Below are 21,273 nucleotides of genomic sequence, written 5' to 3'. Positions count from 1 at the left end.
CTGAGAACAGCTGCCACTGATCTATGTAGTTTGTATGGAGTATTTAAGTATTGGGTTTGTATATTGTTATTCATGTCTGCACGGCCTCCATTGATAAAGGCTCCTGTAAGAGCCGAAATGTTTGGGCAGGGCCCTTGTTTTTTCTTGTGTTTATTCACATAAAAAGCTTATTTGTTCAAATCCCTGTGTGTTGTGCCTGCTTTGGGGACCTCAATATGCCGGAGCCAGGTGTGGGGTTCCTTAGGACTTTGTATACGTATGTTAGCAGTGCACCGGGGTGTTGACTGGATGTTGTGTGCCATTTCCCCTGCATTTTATATATATATATATATATATATATATATATATATATATATATATATATATATATATAAAATAAAAATGATAATAATAATCATAATCATTATCATAATTTAACGCCAGCACCAGTATTGTAAAAGGCAATATATGTGAATATTACTTAATAAAGGCACATACATGCAGTACAATTTAACTCACATATTGTTTTTTTTAGTCAAAGCTTTTAGAGGTACATTTAACTCAAAATTGAATTCCTATAATTTATTTATTTGGCCTCCATTATCATAACTACAAAAATGGTGTTTATATTTCAATAGAACCAGAATTGCATATTTCAGACTTCAGAAGCCTTGCCCTGCTCAAGTTTTTTTACAGTCATAGTTTAATCACTATATAGCTTATTTATATATTTTACTGACATATGTATAGGATTTTTATGACCATTACATTGGATTATATTAATAAAGATTTATGTTTTGACGGAAAATCCAAAAACATGCCAAGTCCAGCTATTTCACCTCAAACACAGGCTACATATGTGAGACAGATAAAGCAGATGTATATTTGACTGCATATCTCATCATGTATGAACACTAACGTCCAGATTAATGTCTGATTTAAATGAGTGAATCTAGCAGCTTGTATAAAGTCTAAATTAAGGGTTTTCAACCCTGTCCTCAGGAGTCCCTAGCAGTCCAAATTTTAAGGATATCTCAACTGGAGAAGAGGTGAATAATCAGCTGTTTAGTAACCTGCTCTCACCCAAGGTATTCTGAAAATGTGGCCTGTTAGGGCCTAAGGGTAGGTTTGACTACCCATGGTCTAAACAATACCTCCCAATACATAATAATAAAATAACACCTGGATGTTTTTCTTAAAGGTATATGAAAGTCAGAATTAACCCCTTAATGACCATGAGTGGCAGGACCAGGCTATTATGACCTCCCTTCTTGCTGCAGGTGAGACCACGCTATCAAAAAAGCAATCCCCATTCAAAGACCAGTGACGTACTGGGTACATCACTGGTCATTAAGGGGTTAAACTATTAAGATTCAGATAGAGTGTGCAGTTGAAAACCCCCCCACACTATTGTTATAAAGTTTATTCTGTACTATATGCATCCTGTATATAAATCTTGATCCTTTCCATGAAAGTATTCTAGGGTAGGCTCAGTAGAATGCACACATCATTTTGTATTAAAAAGGTTTAAAGGCAAAGCTGTTTCTTTTAATTTTGAAACTAAAATGTGCATACATGCAAACTGCTTGTCCATGGGATAGAAGATCATTGGTTCATAAGCAAAACTCCCACTACTCTATTAGTGGACAATAAAAACCTCACAAACGGGGGCGGAGCCTATGCTTGGAGCGGCAGGACGTGTTTTGGAGAAGCTCCTGCTTGTACTTTATAAACTTTGCTTTCTATTTTCAACTAAGAAGAGCTATTCTACTAAAGATCGTTTTCTTTGGGAAGCTAAGACTGTCTACCTAAGTACAGGAGCAATCGACTGACACCCTGACCTATGTTATCCAAGTGAGCTGCGCACACTGCTTGTGAATAGTGTGGCTAGGGCTGCCGCATATATTTCCCCTTCAGACCCCTGGGTCTAAAAGTACACAGATATGATAACTCCTACAATCCTTACATAGTTTGGTATTTTGTAAAACCATTATAGACTGTTAAAGAATAAGTGTAAGCTGACTCTCCATTCTCTTAATGCACGCGATGACTACAGCTGAATATATTCTACACAAGTTGAGTACTCTGTTGGATACGTGTCAGGAGGCTTTTGAGAATGTGCTATGGAATAAGTGCAATCCTGGTCATATTGATGCCCCAGCTACTATCATTACTATAAGCCCTGCAGTGCGGTATAAAAGTGGTGACAGTGCCAGAGGAGAGCTGTTACATAATGATCGGCAGACGCAAGCTATGGGGCCCACTATCATTAAGGGGAGAGACCTGACCGCATGGGATGCTGTTGAAACGGAAGAACAGGCACCCGACTATACACTGCGCAGAACAAAGGATTCGATGGCTGAATGCGGTGGTCCATGCAAGGTCTTACCGCTCCTACTTACCATATGCACGACAGAGGGTAAAGGTCTCTACTGCAAGAACACTATTAGCCTTATGGAGGCTATTGGGAAAATTGTCAGCTCTGGTTTTGGGTTTATGGCCTCAAGGTCGATGGGTCTAACAAAAATCTGGAGAGAGCGTCTTGTATCCAGCAGTTGCCCCAATGCTTATCCTGATGGTTTTCTCCATGTTGGCAGCTCTCCTGCATATACTCTGAACAGGCGGGGGATAGGTTAACTGGTTCTTTGCATGGCGGACATTGTTTTCACAGCATGTTCATAAGCTGTGTGCTGGTGCAGCCCCTGAACTTAAGATATTTTGATTTTTCTCAACAATGCAATGTATGAAGGTCACCAGCTGGATTCACAAGTTGACCCTCGCTGACTCATTTTAAGGGTGCTTGTTTATTTAGTAGTGTAGGATAGATGACACACGGATACGTGTTAGCTAACACTGTTTTAGGCTTATAGATATGTGCAGTTGTTCTCTTGATAAATAGACTAAGAAGCCCATTTGAACAGATTCTCTTCCTAAATGTTTGATTCTATGCTATGGGTAACATGGACAGCTATATATTCTATCTACTTGGAGGGCCCCATATTTATTACATCACTGCAAGTACCCCAAACAACAGTCCAGGCTATTTGTTTGCAATTGTTTTATATAAGCTAGATTCTGAAGTCACTGTTTGGCTAAATTACTGTTTTTAGAATTTTGTTAAGAATCTGTATGTTCTAATTCGCCCTATAGAACTATTAGGTTATTGGCTTGTGTTGTTGCATCATTACCACTGGTAAAAGGGTGGTCGGCTAGGCATCCAATATTTTCATATCCATTTTTAATATGATCTTTGTCTTTTAATAACATATTTATCTTCTAGTGATATCTCATATGCAAAGCCTCTTATATTTTTGGTAAATGTGCCTCTTTCCATGGTAATATCTCATATATATATATATATATATATATATATATATATATATATATATATATATATATATATATATATATATATATATATATATATATTTCTAATAATAAAAGCTATAGCTGTTTTAAATGTGTATTTAAATATGTTCCGTGCACCAGCATTTTAAACACAGCACTTGCTCAGAGAGCCTAAGATGCTTGTAACATCTGGTAATGACTCAATTTGTTAATTGCTGACATTATACAAGCCCCATTGGCGCTCTTGGTAGCTGCAATATTTAAAATGCTGATACACTCAGAATATCTAGCTATGCTTCACATGCATGCGCAGAGAAAAATGCTAACACTAAAACAGTGATAACTTTTACTAGAAACATTTTTGCCAATACATGTATATTGCAAACTTGTTTCTGTTCAAAGATGCAATTTATCTATGTGCATTCATATTTTGACCAGAATGTCCCTTTAAAGAGACGACAGCCAAGGTGTTTGAAATATGGGAAGCTCTTAAGTCGTACCAGGAATGCATTGAGGTAAATGCAGACACGCAAAGTGTAAACAAAATAGACAGTGAAGTTCAGGGAGAGAAAGCTGTAGCACCCACAGCCCCACTCTGCTCCTGGGATGAGCTTGGTAAAGTGTCTGTGGGACAGGAGCAGGCTGACGCAGGGGTGTGGGTGGGCAGCTGTCGCCTGCAATCCAAGTTGTGCCTGTAAATCCTGTACTGCTGAATGTGGCCCAATGCACATAGAACGTTGAACACAGAGGAGAAGACTGTTACCTATGGACACAGCAGAGACGAATTCCAGTGACTCAAGCAGAGCTGCAGACAATCCAAGACTTGTGGTGTCCTAAAACTATGGCCTCTGCAGACAAACATACAAGTTCCCTAGTGCAACCATGGGCCAAAGAGTGTGAAGTTACCTTGATTTTGCAAATGCCAAATCACTGAACTGGTTGAAAGGAGCAATGGGTTTCTGAAAAATCAGATCTTCAAACTGATCCCAAGTCATACTCTGAGGTGGTGGGACACAGGGTTAACTCACTCTGACTAAATGGTGGGGGCAGGAAGCTCTCTTAGTAAAACACTGACTGACAAACTGACAAACAGAGAGGGATCAATGACAGTGAATTATAAGGGTTTAGAGACATGTCATGATAAGGTGTGTGTATGTGTTCTAAAGCTTACATGTGGTCTCAGAAAACAACGTTTTTCTAATTGCAGAAATGAACTTCAAAGATGATATTGTAACATAGACTAATTGTTGTCTTTTATTTTTCAGGTGCAGCAAGATGGATGGTCCCATACTAACCTGTAGGAATGCTACATTGGTCCTGAATGTCACTCCAACTGCTGCAGGGCGTACTTGACTCTTGGCCCAAAAAGAGACTGAAAGGGACTGTGGACAATTTGGGCCTACAGGTGGTTACCATCAGATTGAAAAGACCAATGTTAAAGCTAAATTAAATTAATGATTGGTGATATAATCAACAGGTGGAGTGTAAGGGATGGAAAAATGTTCATGATTCCATACACAAATAATAAATCAATAGTCAATATATTAGCAGTTTATATCACAATATTGCTTAGCAGAGAATATATGTACATAGTATAGATATATAGGGGCCGATTTATCAATGTCTGGCGGGCATGATCTGCTGTAGCGGATCATGTCTGCCAGACATTGCTGAATGCATATGCTGTTGGCATTTAACATTACACAAGCAGTTCTGGTGTGTGCAATGCTGCCCCCTGCAGATTTGCGGCCAATCAGCCGCTAGCATGGGGTGTCAATCAACCTGATAAAACACGATCAGGCGGATTGATGTCCAATGCCTCAGAGGAGGCGTACAAGTGAAGGAGCAGTGGTCTTTAGACCTCTGCTTCTTAACTCCTGTTTCCGGCAGAAACAGGGGTATTTGGCCCCATTCGGGCCATGATAAATCGGCCCCATAGTTTTCAGTATGTATAAATATATTCAGTTTATAAACATATTTAGTTCATATATGCCTTTAATAGGAAATTGACATAACTTTTAAATGTGTCAGAAAAAAATCTACTAGTCATTTAAAATTCAGACTATGGGGCATATTTAACAATGTTAACATGATACAAAGTAACGTATTATGTCCGCTGCACATCGATAAATGCCGACAGCATACGCTGTCGGCATTTATCATTGCACCAGCAGTTCTTGTGAACTGCTGGTGCAATGTCGCCCTTTGCAGATTTGCAGGCAATTGGCCGCTAGCAGGGGTTGTCAATCAGCAGGCGGACAAGTTATGGATCAACGGTCTTTAGATCGCTGCTTCATAACTTCTGTTTCCGGCGAGCCTCAAGCTCCATACAGAGCTTGATAAATATGCCCCAATGTGCTACTGCATTGTCTTTTTATCATGTATTTGTTGATTATGCAAATCTGCTGTATTTACAGAGATTACTGTTTGTTTTAAGTAAATGTTCCATGGAACAAATAAATGTTTCTGGAACATTCTTTTGAACATCAAAAAACTGCTCAGAGCCAGTGGGGCCTATCTATCAAGCTCCGAATAGAGCTTGAGGCCCCGTGTTTCTGGCGAGCCTGCAGACTCGCCAGAAACAGCAGTTATGAAGCAGCGGTCACAAAGACCGCTGCTCCATAACCTGTCCGCCTGCTCTGAGCAGGCGGACAGACATCGCCGGAAATCAACCCAATCGAGTATGATCAGGTTGATTGACACCTCCCTGCTGGCGGCCCATTGGCCGTGAGTCTGCAGGGGGTGGCGTTGCACCAGCAGCTCTTGTGAGCTGCTAGTGCAATGCTGAATACGGAGAGTGTATTGCTCTCCGCATTAAGCGAGGTCTTGCGCACCTGATCCACACAGTCGGATCAGGTCCGCCAGACTTTGTTAAATAGAGGCCAATGTAACATGTAAAGTCAAGTAATTAGTTTAGGGTTTATCAGGACTTTTTTTACTGTGCAATGCAGTGGTCCTTTTGGATTTTTATTTTTATTTCAACTAATGAAATCCAGTTTTACTGAGACTGAGCAGTGCATGGTTGTTACTATTCATGGATTTGATCTAGCGACTTGCAGTTTCTATGCAAGTGAAACCAGTTAGTTATTTACCCCTAACGATCTGCACTTTGGTATCATTAAAAAAATGGTAATGGTACTGGGGTATACACAATTTAACTACATAAGGGATCTAGTGTAGTATGTTGCCATTTATTTTAAAATTTGGAAGTCACAATATGGGAAGATATGTAAACTTTAACATAAATACATAAAGGAAACGTGTGCTTTAAAGATATATCCTCTCCAGTTCAAATGCTAAATACTAAAAGGCGCCCATCATAATTTCTATCCAACACAAATGTTATAACTAGTACAAAACCATGAATTTGTATCTTCTTTATGCAGCCATGTCTGTGCTTACACAAACTCTATACTGGCACATAATGGTTTCTTCTTGGTGAGTTTCAACAAGCCATGGAGGATCAGTTTTTTGAGATACCTGTATGGCATGAACAGTTTCCAACGTTCTTCTGCTTAGTACCCCCTTCTGAAAATTGTTGCCCCTTGCAATATAATGGTTTATTTTCACACCACACCTCCCTGTCCAAGAACAATGAAGTTTATAAAACTATCCCAGAGTAGAGGAAAGTGTGGCTGAAGCAAACAGCAGTGTGCCAAGATGAGTTCTATATAATGACAGAGGAGGAAGGTCAGATGTGCTATCCCTAAGACTCTGCAGTTAAGAAGTGTATTCAGAACATATTGCTGATGAAGGTTTAAACTGCTGAAACTAAATAAGTGGGGAAGTAGCTCTCTAAGAACATAAACATAAGGAAGCACCAAAAAGGCTAAGGTGTGATAGGGATAATAAACAAATCTATATTATGTTTAGTGGCATAAAATTAGAAGGAAAAAAAATTATAAAAATATAGTTAAAATATATAGTATGTGCCTGCATTAATCAAAACTTTTTTATGTACTATACATTATGTATGCAAACAATAAATATCCAAAAAATGTAAATGTGATAGATAATAATATACAAAGATATACAAAAAAATCAAAATCATACAATGTTAGTATAAGAATAAATGAGAGAAATCCACTGTGTAACCCAGTGTAATAAAGTGTCCAAAATATAATATTCCTCTAATTAGTGATCAAAATAACCAAGGATAAAGGGTACCTTTCCTGGTTTGCTTCCTATCTTTCAAACCATTCAGGAGTCTTTATTTTAAAAGCATATCTTCTGCTTCTTTGTCTCTCTAAGAAGGAGTTCCACAAAGTTATGTCTTGTATCCCTTGCATTTCCTCCCTTGGAAAACTTACATCCTTCTTTGGGTTCCAGTACCACTTATATGCTGATGATACCCAAATCTATTTTTCCTGTCCTATATCTCACCCGCTATACTCAGCCAGATTACCAGCTGTTTTTTTGCAATTTCTCACTACCTCCAACTCAAGCTGTCTGCTTCTTATTCCCCTCTCTCCTAGACACCCCATTCCTGACATTTTTCTTATTGAAGTAGACTCTATTCTCAACACCTAATCACATGTCTGCTATCTTGTCACACTTGACTCTGAATTCACATTCATTCACACACTTGTTGCCCTCCGACACAACATTTCAAGAATTCATCCTTTCCTTACCCAAAAAATTACAAAAATAGTGATCCATTCTATAATTTTTTCACATGGCATTTTAGTCCTAAATGGCTTTCCCATATTCCACCTCTCATCCACCTAATTCGCCAATCTACATCAGCTGTCCTGCTCTGGCAGTCCCTATGCTGTCTCCCCTTAATTTACAATACAATTCAAAATACTTTCCCTAACATATAAAGCACTCAATAAATTCACTCCCAACTATATTTCCTCACTAATCTCTAAATATCCCCAAACCCACCCTGTTTGATCAACCTCTGACCTACGTCTCTGAACGCCTATTTTTTTTTCTTCCCTCTCTCACCCTCCAAGACTTCTCATCTTCTGCTTCTGTCCTCTAGATAACTTTACCCCTCTCCATCAGACTGTCTCCTACCTTATATAGTTTCAGGCACTCTTTGAAAATCAACCTACTTTAAACATGACCATCCTCCTGCAGTACCTAATCATTTTGGTTAGTCTGTTATGTATTTGCATCTTACAATAAATCTTTGCCATTGTATACCCCTACTGTTGTACCATCACTACAGAATTTTGCTGCAGTAGAAAAATAAATAATAATAATAATAGTGAGTTTTTCTTTTATTTTAGATTCTTCTAATTGATTAAACATTCTTTCTACATTCATATATAGGGAATGATTCTAATCCTTTAGAAAAAATTAACATATCTATTGATTTTCTGCAGAAAAACATAATTAAAGTCTAAGGGGATTTTTGTAGATACATTTTTCTAATGGATTGGAATCGACCCCCATTTTGATGTTGGGATTCATCTATCCCTATACAACATACACAAAATAGAACACCTTTTTACACCTAACAACCTTCTTAGCTGTGATTATTTACTATTTTAAATTTTTATGATGTTTAACCTTGTGTTTTGTGATTAATTTTTGCTGTGTAGTAATAACTAGCTAATAATGTGACAGATTATATTCTAGTTGGAAATCTTAAAACAGAATTCCCTAGGCTTTAATGAAGGATTATGCAGAAAAAAATGTTAATAAGCTTTTCGTATGGAAGAAATCTAACTTAATGACAGCCTCGGTTAATATTATTCTAGAATGTCAGCTTTGGGCCATCTCTCATTTTCTCATTTTCAATGATGTAAATAAAGCTAGTAAATAATGTGAGAACACAGCTAATCACAGTAATGGGCTGGAAGAGTTGTCTCACAAAACAGAAAATATAATGAACATCAACATAAAAATAAAGTACTCATTCTAAAAACTAGGCTGGATAACAGGGCATCATACAGCCAAGGTACTATGTAAACATTCATATTACTCCATCATTTTATTAGAAATGTGTAATTGCTTATCACATCTTCTTTTAATAAGAACTTCCTAACTAGTTTTCCCTTACAGCATATGTATATTTTTAGAAATATACAGCCGTCAAAGGCTTTTTTTAAATTTAATTTGTAGTATAAGCAAAATATATCACATAAAGGGCTAGATTATGAGTGGAGAGCTGGCCCATAGTTATCAAGGTCTGTCGGACCTGATCCGACAGTGCGAATCAGGTCCGACAGACCTTGCTGAATACGGCAAGCAATACGCTCGCTGTATTCAGCATTGCACCAGCAGCTCACAAGAGCTGCTGGTGCAACGCCGCCCCCTGCAGACTTGCGGCCAATCAGCTGCCAGCAGGGGGGTGTCAATCAACCTGATCGTACTCGATCTGGTTGAATTGTGGCGATGTCTGTCCGCCTGCTCAGAGCAGGCAGACAGGTTATGGAGCAGCGGTCTTTGTGACCGCTGCTTCATAACTGTTGTTTCTGGCGAGCCTGTAGGCTCGCCAGAAACACGGGGCATCAAGCTCCATTCGGAGCTTGATAAATATGCCCCTCTGTGTTAACTTCGGTAGAGGTAAACTTTTTGCACACGCCAGTTAGTGCACATATTACAAGTTCAAATATTTTGCAAGCGTGATATTTGCGATCCACTCAGTAATACCAGCGCACGCAAATGTGCAATGGAATTATAAGTTAAGCGCAATGTGAACACGACCTCACATTTGCATTGCCTGGAAGCATTGTGCTCATGAGAGTGTGGTTCCATAGGCTTCAATGGGAGCCTCGTTCTGATGCTGTGAGATATGGCAGAGAACCTAGCGCAGCGCAGGGGGTGTCACGCAGCGTTGGGTAGCTAATTTAAAATATATATGTACTGTATATGCATATATACATATATATTTATGTGTTTGTATTTGTATATACACATATTAACACATAAATATACATGTATATACGCATAATACATATATATTTACAGTTTAAAACACAGTCAACACAATGTAATTGTTCTGGTTTGTAATTAACCAGAGGTCTTGTGGGAAAATTAACCAGTCACTTGTAATGGCTGGTTATTTAACGTGCGTCTGTACACAATCAAATATGCCCATTTACGGGGGCACGTTAAATTAGCACTTCACTTGTAATCTAGCCCAATATGTTGCATACATTAGAACCCTGCTTAAAATTGCCAGCCAGATATATATAGATATAAACATATATAATTTTATTTTGCAAACTGATACTCAAAGTAATTTTGCCCTAAAGTATCAAATACGTAATACAAACCCATACTTTATTTAGAATCTAAACTAGTCCCCTAGATCCAGCTGTTTTTTTGGGGGTGTCGAAAATTACATAATAAATGACACATTACAAATTATCCAATGCCTTCCAATCTGTTGCCAGATAATAATTTTTATCATGAATATATATATATATATATATATATAATTTGTGTGTGTGTGTGTGATTTGTTAAGGATATACCAGCACTGCAGTTGTTTATTTAATTTGTATACTATCTACAAAGAAACCAGATGCAGCATTGCATAAAAGTAACAGATGTGCACTTGTCACTTTTACAATTGCCTATTATATCGATTGACAGTTTTCATTAGAAGATTTTTAAAACTGAAATGTTCTTGCAAAGGTTATTTCTAGCAGAGCTTCTCATCTTCAGCCTGTTCAAACCCAAAGATATATGTAATTGCTTTAATCTACCTAACCGCTTCAGATATTATGATATTGTATTTTTTTCCATTGAGTCCCATGCTAGAAATATCACTCTCTTGTCCAATGATTTACAAAGAAAATCGGCACATTTCCAAATATACAAATAAAATAGTCTCACAACTATAATGATGCATGCATTGGTTTGACATATATTTTGAAGAATAACAGATTAAAATGTACCGATATATATATATTAATTAAACACGCTTTGCCTTGTTTCTGTATCCAGGAAGGGGAATACTGTAAACCAAAGAAAAGTTCATAATAATCTTTTGTATTCATTAAAAGACCATGAAGTCATAATTAAACCTGTAGATTAGATAGGGCATCCTATTTACCTTTATTATTGCATTTTTACATGATAGCAAAGGCTCAGAAGCACACACATTTTTTAAGTGCTATAGCCAATTTGTGCTCAAGACAGTTGCATAGATAGAGTACAGATAAAGGGTCCTATCTATCAAGCTCTGAATGGAGCTTGATGCCCCGTGTTTCTGGCGAGCATGCAGGCTCACCAGAAACAGCAGTTATGTAGCAGCGGTCTGAGGAGGCGGACAGGAATCACCGGAATTCAACCCGATCGAGTACGATCAGTTTGATTGACACCCCTCTGCTGGCGGCCCATTGGCCGCGAGTCTGCAGGGGGCGGCGTTGCACCAGCAGCTCTTGTGAGCAATGCTGAATACGGAGAGCGTATTGCTCTCCGCATTCAACGAGGTTTTGCGGACCTGATCAGGTCTGCAAGACCCTTGATAAATAGGCCTCAAAGTCTTAATGAAAAGGATATAAGGTTTAACAAAGGGCCCGATGTATTAAAAGGCGGGCGGACAACTTCTCAGCTTGTGAAACTGTCCGCCCACTTTCGCTGCATAGAGGCAGCGGATCTGTTTGTCTGCTTGCCTGTATGTATCATTACAAACTCTGACGTATAATGCTCGCCCTTTCATTTGCGGGACAACCAGGATACAAGGACATTTCCCCATGGGCCGCAGCAGCTGGGGCTAGCCAGCAACAATTTAAATGGTGCTGCTGGTGAGTTGATACAGCTGTATTCCCTTTCTTCTCATCAGACCAATACTTATTAAAGTTACAAAGAATTGCCTTGTAAGTTTCATTTCCTCTACCATTTAGTAGCCCTCATTTATATGGGTTTTTAGTGTCTAATTAAATTACACTATGAGACAAAATGGCACAATGTTTTGAGTGTTTATTCCAGATCACTCTGGGGATAATCCCTTTCACTTTGAAAGGGAGTCAAGGATGAAATTGGGTTGTAAAGTGCCTGTTTAACAACAATCTGATGTGTTGTTTTTTTTTTAGGAAAGAGTATTTCAGTAATCCCTTTGAGATTAAAGGGGCATGTGCAGACTATGAATTTAAGGGATAATAAGGCTTCTTTTTATTTCCAGTTCGTCCCTTCAAAGGAAGTTTAGAAAGAAGTCAATTGGTAAGTTGTTGTTTTTTTGTTTTGACTTTATTGTCCCTTTAATCACAATACTATAAATTGTATTTTACAGTTAATAACATCTACAATTATTTTAACATAACATTATAATATTATTTAAACAAAAAATTAAATAATCACAGGAAATGAAAATCATTTTCTTTAAAAAAAATTGGGGTTTAATGTCCCTTTAAGGCATCAAAATAGGGAGCTGAAATTTCCCTGAATACTCAGTTCTTAAAGCATTATATTCTATTCCCAAGTCAAAGGTTTTTATTTGTTTGCTTGTTTTTTAAAGGGACATGAAACCAAAACTTTTCTTTTATGATTCAGACAGAGCAAACCATTTTAAACAACTTTACAATTGACTTCTATTATCAAATATTCTTCATTCTATTGGCATCTTTTGCTGAAAGTGCAGTGATGCACTACTAGGACCTAGATAAACAGTTTAGGTGAGCCAATTGTGGGACACCATCAATCAGCAGCTAGTTTTAGGAAGTGCACTGATGCTCCTGCCCCTACCTAGGTATGCTTTTCAACAAAATAAACCAAGAGAATTTAACATATTATATACTAGAAGTACATTTGAAAGATGTTTAACATTGCATGCTCTATCTGAATCATTACAGAAAAAAAAAAAAGACACAAAAGAGAAAACATGAAAGAGAGAAAATATTAAAATTTTTCAAAGCAGTTTTAATAGTTTAAGTTTCAAAACAAATTTCAATATGTGCATCATATACATTAGAAATGCAGTATTTATCTTCCTGCCTTTATTATAATGAATGCATCTTTATACCCCTGATAATTTCTCTTATTTTAAGGTTTATTACATTTCCCATGTAGAAAAATATCCTACACTCAAGTAACTTGATTATAGCTTAACACAACCTGACTAGATTGCTCTTTTAGTAATTAGACATGTGCAATTCATTTTGGCTGAATTTTGTTTTCGGACTCATTTTGGCCGATTCAGAGATTCAAATGAATCCGAATTTCTGAATCATAACTAAAATCCCGAAAAATTCCAAAAATTAATAAATCAGTTTCCGAATTTTTGGATCCATTCTTTATTCATATTCGGAATCTTTCAATGTTCTAATCTAGACCACAGTTCCGACATCGCCAGCACTAACAAAATCACTAAATGAAGCTATTAACCCCTAAACTGCCGTTCCCAAACATCGTCAAAACTAACTAAACCTATTAACCCCTAAACCACTATTCCCAAACATGGCCAACACTAACTAAACATATTAACCCCTAAACCGCTGCCCCCCACATTGCAACAACCTAAATTAAACTATTAAGCCCTAAACCTAACACCCCCTAACTTTAACATAATTAAAATAGACCTAAATTAAAGTTACAATTATTAACTACCTATTTAAAAATAAATACAAACTTACCTGTGAAATAAAAATAAAACCTTAGCTAGCTACAATATAACTATTTACTAACTACCTAGTTAAAATAAATAAAAACTTACCTGTGAAACAAAAATAAAACCTTAAACTAATAAAACCTAACATTACTAAAAATAAAAAACCTAACATTACTAAAAATAAAAAACGTAACATTACTAAAAAATTAAAACTACAATTACAAAAAATAATAAACACTAAAATTACAAAAAATAAAAAAACTACCATTACAAAAAAATAACACGAAATTATCCAAAATAATAAAAATTATTCCTATTTTAATACCCTGTTTTTTAAAAAAAAAAAAAAAATCCTATTCTTTAATAAACTACCAAGGGCCCTTAAAAGGCTCTTTTGTAGGGCATTGCCATAAAATTAACAGCTCTTTTGCAAAAAATAAAAATAAACACCCCCTAACACTACAAACCCCCAACCCCCTAAACCCACAAAATAATAGAAAAAAAAATAACTAAAAAAAAGCTAATCTACCCATTGCCCTGAAAAGGGCATTTGTATGAACATTGGCATTCAGCTCTTTTTCGGCCCATTAAAATAAAAAAGCCCTAATCTAAAAAAAAAAAAAAACACCCTAAAAAATCTAGCACTAACCCTAAAATCGGTACTCACAGTTGCTGAAGTCAGGCGAAAGATCTTCATCCCATCGGCTAAGCATCTTCATCCAGACGGCTCCATCTGTATCCATCGCTGGAACGGCATCTTCTATCTTAATCCCTGTGGAGGCGGAGCAGTGGATGCGCAGGTCCAGGCAGAGGTCCATCGGTCCGACGATAAGGTCCTCTTCATGCGATTGTCTGCCGCACACTGAGTATTCTATGCAAGGTACCATTGCATTCCTATTGGCTGAAAAATTCAAATCAGCCAATAGGAATGAGAGCTGCAAAAATCCTATTGGCTTATTTAAATAGCCAATAGGATTTAAGCCGCTCTTATTCCTATTGGCTGATTTTAATTTTTTTTAAACTTAACTACACTAATTTGCCGAAACAAAATTATTTATTTTACTAAGGAAAATGAAACAAAACGAAAATATTGGCGTTGCACATGTCTATTAGTAATCATGGCTTCAAAGCGTTCTAATTTACAGCTGATTATATTATATTTATCTTGGAATAAACCTGGCAAAGATGGTATACACAAAAAAGACAAATGTGTTAGTAGCACATTTCTTGAATTTCCATGTGAGCTTTACCTAAACTGTTTATGACACTTGCCCATTTGAAGAAGGCCAGTTCTAACAGAATAGCAAACATATCAGATCAGCAAACGGAAGTGACGTTCCATCAGCTGTCTAATAAAAAATATGCACCATGCATCCGCTCCTGTATGTCACAACCCATCAGATTCTATGTTGTTATTGCGGCCGTGCGCACTAAAAACATAACCATCAGATTGTTGTGGACACTTGTTAGAGCGCATGCGTCTACGAAAGCACTCTCAAATTATCAAAACAGCCACCCAGGGTGAAATAAACAGTCAGCAAAAAGGGATGCTCTCTCCAAGGTTTGTAATATTGTCACTTCTTTATTAATAACGTTTTGGTGTTTTACCCCCTTCGTTAGGCACCTTAAAAGTAATAAAAAGTGGTTATCACTTTAAAGGTGTCTGACTAAGGGGGTCATCTCCTAACTTGCAACATCACTTCCCTCCCTACAACTCCCCCTTCCTCTACCCCTCACACCAAACTTCACAGAAGCACTAAGTCATTAGATCAGCAACAGCTTGCTATCTCTCTCGAACCGCTCCTCTCTTCCATCACCCTCCTTTTCCTGCCCTGACCAATCTATCTGCCACTATAACTCCACTTTTACATCTGTAATTGACACTCTGGCCCCTCCTACCATAGCTCAGAAACCACACTCTCATCCTCAGCCCTGGCATACTCCTCTGAAACGGTACCTACGCAGATGTTCCCATCATGCTGAGCCACACTGGAGGAAAACTCGGAGTTCAGCTGACTTTCTTCATTAAAAGTTCATCCTGAACTCCTACTATTCTGCCCTTAATCTTTATAAGCAACAATACTTCTCTAATCTCATCTCTACTCTTTCCTCTAACCCAAAACGTCTGTTTTCCATGTTCAATACTCTTCTCTGCCCATCACCACCTCCTAAAACAACTTCTAGCTCAGCTCAAGATTTTGCCAGCCACTTCAATATCAAAATTGACTCCATCAGAAATTAAATCAGCTCTCAACATACTATCAATCTCCCACCCCCTCAAAAGCTCACAATCATCCAAAACCCAAATACCCATAAATTTAGCTCTTTTGCCCCTGTTACTGAGGAATACGTTTCTGCCCTTATACTGTCCTCCCACCTCACTACCTTTCCCCTCTACCCTATCCCCTCACAGCTACTCCCCTCCCTCTCTTCTACCATCACCTCTAAAACATGCACTGGTCACACCTATCCTTGATCCAACATCCCCATCCAACTACCATCCTATTTCCCTACTCCCTTTTGCCTCATAGTTCCTCAAAAAGCTAGTATATGCACGTCTATCCCATTTCCTTACACTAAACTCTCTTTTTGACCCACTGCAATCTGGATTTTGTCCCCATCACTCCACAGAGACAGCAATTGTTAAGGTTATCAACGACCTACTTACAGCAAAATCCAAAGGCCACTTCTCTCTGTTTATTCTCCTTGATCTGTCTGCAGCCTTTGACTCTGTTGACCACCCTCTTTTGCGCCAAACCCTTCAATCCTTCGGCATTGACGACACAGCTCTCTTGTGGTTCTCTTCCTATCTGTCTAACTGTACCTTTAGTGTAGCCTTCTCCTGAGCAGCCTCTGCCCCGTTACAACATTCTGTTGAGGTATCTCAAGGCTCTGTCCTTGGTCCCCCTCTCTTTTCAATCTACACGTCATCATTAGGTTCCTTAATAAGGTCCCACAGGTTGCAATATCATTTGTATGCCGATGACACCCAAATCTACCTCTCTGCACCAGACCTACCTCCTTCCTTACTAACCCATGTAGAAACTGTCTTTCTCATATTTCATCTTGGATATCCTCTCACTACCTTAAGCTAAATCTCTCCAAAACTGAACTCCTTATTTTCCCCCCTTCTTCCAAAATCTCCACCCCAGTTTTCTATAACTGCTGATAATTCCATCAATACCCCTACCCCACATGCCTGATGTCTTGGGGTCATACATGACTCAGACCTTTCCTTCACTCCTCAATCTTTGAAGAAGATTTGAGGCAAGCTAAATATTTTCATTTCAAAAACAATCTTTTGCACTTAACATTCTGCTATGTTTTAAGGACTGCTTTTCCTTTTGACAGTCTCATGTCTATTCCACAAGCAGGCTCACATGCTCATACCTTACCCTTCTCCAAATGCAGTTTATATAGATCACTCTCTCCTCTCCTCTCCTTACCTTAGCTCTCATGAACTACTTTTTATTTTAAAATCTATATCAATAAACTGCACCACCTCACAAAAATACCCACAATGCTATAAATCTCATTCTCACCTACTCTTACTTTCCATCTTGCTGCTATTAGCATCAGGTGACATCTCTCCAAATCCTGGGCCCACCCTCATTCCCACCATTACCCAATCACACACTTCTTATAGAAACTTTAACAAAAGCAACACACACAACCTCATTTCCATCCAATGCATCCCATACGCACACAATCCTTTCACTTGCGCACTATGGAACTCTCGCTCTGTCTGCAACAAACTTACAACCATTCATGACCTGTTTATTTCAAATGCATTCACCTTTTTAGCAATTACCGAAACCTGGCTATCTTCTATCTTCTTCTGACACCGTTTCCACTGCTGCTCTCACACACGGTGGTCTTCACTTTAGCCATACCCCTAGGCCAGGTGAGAAACATGGTGGCGGTGTTGGGATCCTGCTCTACCCCTCCTGCACTTATCAGTACCTACCTCCAATCCCATCTCTCTCCTTCTCCTCCTTTGAAGTCCACTGTATTCGCCTGTTCTCCCCCCTCTCCCTCAAAGTGGCAGTCATCTATCGCCCTCCTGGACCAACCTCCCAATTCCTTGACAACTTTGCCCCTGGCTTCCTCACTTTCTCTCTACAAATATATCAACCCTAATTCTTGGGGACTTCAACATTCCCATTGTTAACCCGTCTGCCCCTGCTGCCTCTAAACTTCTTTCACTCACATCCTCCTTTGGACTCTCACAATCCACCCTATTTCCTACTCACCATGATGGACACTATCGACCTGGTATTTTCCTACCTCTGCTCTATATCTGACCTCACCTGTCACCCTTTTCCCATTTCAGACCATCACCTTGTCACCTATAATATTAATGCAACAGCCAAAACTTCTCCATCCCGCCCTGCACCTGTAGAAATATACATGCTGTGGATTTGCTCCAATTTTCAAAAATCATTCAAGATCACCTCCCTCACACTTCCAATATAACCTGTCCTGATTTTGCTACACCCCACTATAACAAAACTCTTGCCTCTGCACTAGACACACTTGCCCCTCCCAAACTGCGCAAAACATCACACCGTCAGTTACAGCCCTGGCACTCTCAGCAAACACGCTATTTGCAAAAATACTCCCATACTACTGAGCATGTCTGGAGGAAAACTCACTGAAACTGATTTCATACACTAAGTTTAGTCTTCGTTCATAAACTTCTGCCCTTCACTTAGCCAAGCAAACCTACTTCTCTTCTCTCATATCTACTCTTTCCTCAAACCCTAAACAACTCTTCTCCACTTTTAACTCTCCCCTCTACCCACCTGCTCCACCCCCATCTGTCTTTAGTGCTCAAGAGCTGGCAGACTACTTTTTAAACAAAACACATACTATCCGAAGCAACTTCCCAACACCAACCTACAATATTCCAACTACAGGCCCAGTTACTCCCTCTGCCTCCCTCTGCATATTCCATCCAGCCACTGAGAATTAAGTTTCTTCCTTACTATCTTCCTCACACCTGTCATGTTTCTGTTCATCACCTTACTCTCTGACTCTCCTTACTTAGTTCTCATTGTGCACTTTGAGACTATGCTCCGCCTCCTCACCTCAACATAAAGGGTTTGCCTGCACAATTCAGATCGCTTGGTAATCTTTTCCACTAACTGTGTTACTCTGATTCTCAGCCTCTTCAATACAGATTGATTGCTCCTGATTCAATTAGCTCTGTCTGCAGACAGGCTGATTGCGGTGAGGTCACATGCCTACGACCCCTCAGCTACCTGGATCATCACCGCTCAAACAGTACTTGCTACCGGCTTATCCACGCCAAGAATCGGATTGCTTGCATTTAAGCAATCGTGTCAACCTCTGACTTCGATCACACCTCCTAATACCGGATAACTAATCAGCATCAAACGAGTAAGTTACCTTCCGGTATATGCTCCGTAATTTGCAGAATGCTCACAGTTTCTCTCTACTAAATTAACGCTACATGTTCCTTATGTAATATAGTGTGTCACACCAAACATGGCATGTTACTGTCAGGTAATTACATTGGCTCAATTTTGTGTGCTGATATTATTCCACTGACTTTTACCTAAGTGCGGCTTACAATTCCTTCATTACAAGTTATGCTCTGACCACCTTCCTCACTCACATCTATATTATGATAAGTAGTACTACTGCAATACTTATGCTTAAATAAGTTAGGTGGGTTAAGGGCATGCTCTGGCTGGAGTTATTTACCTGACTCATTGTTTGCCAGAAGCTGTTAACTAACCTACCTTATATAACTGGAAGGACTGCCTAGCGACTCAGATGTAAACATTAGTTGCGTACCTTAGTTCTCATCTCGTGTCTTAGGCAGACCAACCAACAAACAAACCTTTGACTTTTGTAAATCTGCAGTTGAGGACCAATAATTGAAAACCTCTTCATTTTAGGTTTTCCAACCTGATAGTTTCTGACAACGCCTCACTACCTGCCCGCTTGACCCTATCCCTCCCCATCTGATACCCTCCCTATCTTCCACCCTCACTCCTTCTCTTACCCACATCTTCAACCTATCTTTCTCTACCGACTCATTACCATCTTCTTTCAAACACGCAAAAGTCACTCCCATACTCAAAAAACCCTCCCTCGACCCTAATTCTTCTGAAAGCTACCGCCCCATATCACTGCTTCCACTAACATTAAATCTCCTGGAAAAACTAGTTTACAATTGCCTAACCCACTTCCTGTCCACCAACTCCTTGCTTGACTCCCTGCAATCTGGATTCTGCCTCAAACACTCAACTGAGACTGCCCTTACCAAGGTTACTAATGATCTTCTCTCTGCTAAAAATATTGGCCACTACTCTATACTAATCTTACTTGACGTCTCAGCTGCCTTTGACACAGTTGACCACCCCCTCCTCCTACAGACCCTTAGCACTTTTGGCCTCTGTCACACAACTCTTTCCTATATTCACTCCTATCTTTCACACAGGTCTTTTTCTGTGTCATTTGCCGGCGACTCCTCCTCTCCAATGCCTCTGTCTGTTGGAGTACCTTAAGTATCTGTTCTGGGTCCTCTACTCTTCTCCATTTATACATCTTCGCTGGGTAAATTTATCAACAGTTATGGCTTCAAATATTACCTCTATGCTGATGACACCCAGATCTACTTCTCCCCCTGCTCTCTCTCCCTCTGTCCTTTCTCATGTCAGCGACTGCTTATTTGGTATTCAACCACTTTCTACATCCTGCTGCAACCATCTACGCAATATTTCCAAGGTTCGACCTTTTATGAGCGTTAACACCACAAAGCTAATAATCAATCCACTCCCTTGTTATTTCCCGACTTGACTACTGACATAACCTACTTACTGGCCTTCCTCTTTCCCGCCTCTCCCCCTTCAATCTATTCTAAATGCCTCTGCCAGGCTGATTCACCTTTTCCGTCGCTCTGTATCTGCGGCACCTCTCTGCAATTCCCTTCATTGGCTACCATTAATAGCAGAATTAAATTCAAAATTCTTACCCTTACATACAAAGCTCTCACCAATGCCACTCCCCTCTACCTATCCTCTCTAATAAACAAGTATACTCCAGCCCGTCCACTAAGATCCGACCTGCTCCTTGTATCCGCAACTATCACCTCTTCTCATGCTAGACTGCAGGACTTCGGTCTTGCAGAACCTACCCTCTGGAATACTCTCTCTCGTGCTGTTAGGCTTTGCTCTAATATTTCTTCCTTTAAATGCTCCCTGAAGACTTTTCTGTTCAGAGAAGCCTACTACCCAACTCAATAATAAATTAATTTCACTTACCTAACAACATTTCCCTCATCTAACTCTCTATTAACATCTTTCTCAATCTTGCAGTCCTCACCTCCTGTTTCTCAACCTCCTACCCTTCTAAATTGTAAGTTTCCACAGGAATAGGGCCCTCAATTCCTCCTGTATGTGTTTG

Source organism: Bombina bombina, chromosome 2 (assembly GCF_027579735.1).
Source record: "Bombina bombina isolate aBomBom1 chromosome 2, aBomBom1.pri, whole genome shotgun sequence".
Classification (NCBI taxonomy): domain Eukaryota; kingdom Metazoa; phylum Chordata; class Amphibia; order Anura; family Bombinatoridae; genus Bombina; species Bombina bombina.
This window is presented reverse-complemented; position numbering follows the sequence as displayed.